Below are 4,813 nucleotides of genomic sequence, written 5' to 3'. Positions count from 1 at the left end.
ATTCACAACTTTTGCATTCCAGTCACCCATTATTATCAATGCATCTTGATTGCATGTTCGATCTATCTCCGACTGTAAAAGTTGGTAGAAATCATCTATTCTTCTTTGGCTCTGGTTTAAAATCATGACAGATGTGTGTCAGGGATGTATCATTTCTTTGTACTTAATCTGTATGCTGAGCAAATACTTTGTAGAAATGGACTCTATTAAGAAGAATGTAACAAAGCCCAGACGCGGAGAAAATGGTGGCAGGGGTTGAAGCGGCAGCCGAGGTGGCAGCGACAGAGCCCAAGAGGGAGGGAGAGAGCAGCACGAGCGGCAACGGAGCTCCCGGTCCTAAAGGTGAAGGAGAACGACCTACTCAGAATGAGGAGAGGAAGGAGAAAGGCATGAAAAGAGGAGGCAATCGCTTTGAGCCGTATTCAAACCCATCTAAGAGATACAGAGCCTTCATTACAAACATACCTTTTGATGTGAAATGGTAGTCTCTTAAAGACCTGGTTAAATAAAAAGTTGGTGAGGTAACATACGTGGAGCTCTTAATGGATGCTGAAGGAAAGTCAAGGGGATGCGCTGTTGTTGAATTCAAGCTGGAAGAGAGCATGAAAAAAGCTGAAGTTCTAAACAAGCATAGTCTGAGTGGACAACCACTGAAAGGCAAAGAAGATCCTGATGGTGAACATGCCAGGAGAGCAATGCAAACTGTGATGGTTAGGACTGGTGGGATGGGTATGGGACCAGGTGGCCCAGGAATGATTAAGATCTCACCCAGTATACTAGATAATCCTAACATCCCAAATGAGATTATCTATGCATTACAGGCTGGAAGACTTGGAAGCACAGTATTTGTAGCAAATCTGGATTATAAAGTTGGCTGGAAGAAGTTGAAGGAAGTATTTAGTATGGCTGGTGTGGTGGTCCGAGCAGACATTCTTGAGAATAAAGATGGGAAAAGTCGTGGAATAGGCACTGTTACTTTTGAACAGTCCATCGAAGCTGTGCAAGCTATATCTATGTTTAATGGCCAGCTGCTATTTGACAGGCCAATGCATGTCAAAATGGATGAGAGGGCATTACCAAAGAGAGATTATTTCCCTCCTGAACGTCCTCAACAATTGCCCCATGGACTTAGTGGTATTGGCATGGGATTAGGACCAGTAGGGCAGCCTATTGATGCCGATCAATAAATGTAAAGACATTGGAATGGGAAACACTGGGCATTCAGGCATGGAAGGACCCTTTGGTGGTGGTATGGAAAGCATGGGACGATTTGGATATGGGATGAACATGGGCAGAATAAATGAAATCCTAAGTAATGCATTGAAGAGAGGAGCGATCATAGCAAAGCAGGGAGGAGGTGGAGGTGGTGGCAGTGTGCCCAGAATTGAGAGGATGGGCCCTAACATTGACTGCATCGGAGGTGCCTGCATGGTGCGCATGGGCGCAGGCCTGGGCCACGGCATGGATCACGTTGACTCAGAGATCCAGCGCATGGGCCTGGTCATGGACCACATGGCCTCAGTGGAGTGCATGGGCTCCGGCATTGAGCATATGGGCCCACTGGGCTTCGACCACATGGCCTCCAGCATCGAGCACATGGGCCAGACCGTGGAGCGCATCGACTCTGGTGTGGAGCACATGGGCCCTGCCATCGATCGCATGGGCCTGAGCATGGAGCGCATGGTGCCTGCAGGCATAGGGGCTGGCCTGGAGCGCATGGGCCCTGTGATGGATCGTATGGCCACTGGCCTGGAGCGCATGGACACCAACAGTCCGAGCGCATAGGCCTGGAGCGCATGGGCGCTAATAGCCTGGAGCGCATGGGCCTGGCCATGGGTGGTGGCGGCGGTGCCAGCTTTGACCGTGCCATTGAGATGGAGCGTGGCAACTTTGAGGAAGCTTTGCCAGTTCCTTTGGTGGGGCTGGAGGCCATGTCGCTGGAGTTGCCAGGAAGGCCTGCCAGATATTTGTGAGAAACCTCCCATTTGACTTTACATGGAAAATGCTAAAAGACAAATTCAACGAATGTGGCCATGTGCTGTATGCTGACATCAAGATGGAGAATGGAAAGTCCAAGGGGTGCGGTGTTGTCAAGTTCGAGTCGCCGGAGGTGGCTGAGCGGGCCTGCCGGATGATGAATGGGAAGAAGCTGAGTGGCAGAGAGATTGATGTGCGAATTGATAGAAATGCTTAAGTGGTTGCCTTTTTTAAACATCGAGACTAGACCTTTGAATTTGTATTTTTTCTTGTTAACCATTTTAATTTGTTGGCTGGGTGTATAAAGAGGTTTTAAAAATTAAAAAAAAAAAAAGAAGAAGGGGAGCTCTGGTGGCCTAGAGGCAAGGAGCTGCAACTACAATCCCAGAGGCGCATGGTTCGAATCCACCAGATGCTCTGCCGGGGAAGGAGGGACAATCTCCTCCTGTACCAGTCAGATCTGATTTGATGGTACACTCACACAAAAATAATAAAATAATAATTAAAAAAAGCTTTAAAAAAAAAGAAGAATGTAGCAACAACCTTCATTATGCAGACACAACCTTGCTTAATGAAAATGAGCAGGATATGAAACATTTGCTGCAGAAGATCAAGAACTATAGCCCATGTTATAGATTACAACTCAACATAAAGAAAACAAAGAAGCTAACAGTGAACATCATGATAGATGAAGAAAGGATTGAAGCTGTCAATGATTTAATCTTGCTCGGTTCAACAATCAACACTCCTGGTACCAGCAGTCAGGAGATCAGGAGACTTATTACATTCAACAAGTCTGCTGTCAAAGACCTCTCAAAAATACTTGAGTATTGATCTCAGTCTGAAAATTAAGGTATGCCTGACTCAGGTTATGGTCTCCTTAGTCACCTGCTATTCAGAGAGCTGGACAATGAATTAGATGATAGAAAAATAATTGATGCCTTTGTGTTGTGGTACTGGAGAAGAGTACTCTATATCTCATGGAAAGCAAAAAGAACAAACAGGTATGTTTTGGAGAGAATGTAGCCAGAGTGCTCCTTGTAGTCAAAGATGAGAAAGTTTCATCTCTCATAGTTTGGGCCTGTTTCTAGGCAAGGGTGTTCCTTGGAAAAGGACATCCTGGTTGGAAATATGGAGGATCAGCAAAGGAAAGGAAGACCCTCAAAGATGAATTGACACAGTGGTGGCAGTAAAGGGCTTAAGTATGTCAGAGATGATAATGGCACAGGATTAGGCAGGGTTACCTCTGTTGTGCATAGGGTTTCTATGAGCTGTATTTGACTTGCTGGCTTTCAGCATGTTACCAGGAGTGAGAAATCCTTGGAGAAGGACATCAAGCTTGGAAGGGTGGAAGAACAGAGCAAGAAAAGAAGATCCTGGATGAGATGGATTGACTCAGTGTCTGTGGTAATGAGGCTAGAGCTATTTTACGTAGGGTCACTATGAGTTTCAAGTAACTCGACAGCACATAACAACATTAGGTGTACTACCTATGACATTGAGCTTATAAATGATTCAAAATTGTGTTAAGACCTCTTTTCAAATAGGATTCTGTTTTGTTTAAAATATTTCCACTTTGAGATAAATGTTAATTATCCTCAGATTCCAAACCATTAAAGATACCTAGTTTGAAGAGTTAACACTTTAATAAAACTACCTTTGTTTTAAAAAAACTTTTTATTATTACTTGAGTGCAAGATTGTTGAGAAAATGGGCTTTTCTGTTTGTTGTTATAGCTTTTATACATTCAAAAATAAGTAGTTTTATGGAAGTAGATGTTTATGTCATCAAATAGAAATATTTTAAAGTTTTGCTGTTGTTGTTGTGTGCTGTCGAGTCACTTGCGACTCATAGCGACCCTATATACAACAGCACTAAACCCTGCTCTATCTGTGCCAATCTGTCTCTGATACACCCAGTCACTGAATCAATCCACCTCACAGAAGAAACATGATGTCCTTCTCCAAGGACTGGCCCCTCCTTGAAACATGTCCAAAGTATGTCAGACAAAGCCTCAGAATCCTTGCCTCCAAGGAGCAGCCTGGTTTAACCCTCTCCAGGGTGAGTGTTTATAAAAATTTTTCTACCTTCTAAGGTGTGCCTGATCCAGGCTATAGTCTTTACAATTACATGCTATGCATTGGAGAGTTGGACAGTGAATAGGGATGATAGAAAGAGAATTGATGCCTTTGAGGTGTGGTGCTGGAGAAGAGTGTTGAATATACCATGGACTGCTAGAACAAACAGGTTTGCCCAGGAGAGGGTGAAGCCAGAATGTTACCTGGAGTCAAGGATTCTGAAGCTTCATCTGACATACTTTGGGCATGTTGCAAGGAGGTACTGGTCCTCAGAGAGGGACATCATGTTTGGGAGAGTGGAGGGACGGCGCAGGAGAGGAAGAGGAAGACCCTCAATGAGATGGATCGATTCTGTGAGTGGAGTGGTGGGAATGAATGTGTTTGAGATGGCGAGGTTGGCACAGGATAGAACAGCGTTTAGGGCTCTTGTACATAGGGTCGCAAACGACTCGATGGCACATAACAACAACAACAACAACAACAACAACAACAACCTTCTTTAATAAACCCAAAATCAGACCCACTGCTGTTGAGTCTGTTCTGAGTCATGGTGACTCTCAATTGGGTTTCTTGGACTGTAAAAGATTATCACTCATACTTCCACCCATGGAGCAGTGGGTATTTGAACTGCTATTCTTCTATACTTGAATTATTGTATTTAATAACTTTAGATACATTTTCTCATTAAAAGAGCACAATGAAAAATATAACTTTTAGAAGAAACAAAGGATCCTTATGACCTGAAGATAAAAATATTT

General features: G+C 44.0%; 1 pseudogene; it reads left to right on the top strand.

The window, feature by feature from the left end:
* The first annotated feature begins 236 nt into the window (after window positions 1-236).
* On the top strand, window positions 237-2,194 carry LOC102864763 (annotated as a pseudogene).
* Window positions 2,195-4,813: the final 2,619 nt, after the last annotated feature.

Source organism: Elephantulus edwardii, unplaced genomic scaffold, assembly GCF_000299155.1.
Source record: "Elephantulus edwardii isolate Elephantulus edwardi_28Jun2011 unplaced genomic scaffold, EleEdw1.0 scaffold00002, whole genome shotgun sequence".
NCBI lineage: Eukaryota > Metazoa > Chordata > Mammalia > Macroscelidea > Macroscelididae > Elephantulus > Elephantulus edwardii.
This window is presented reverse-complemented; position numbering and strand designations above follow the sequence as displayed.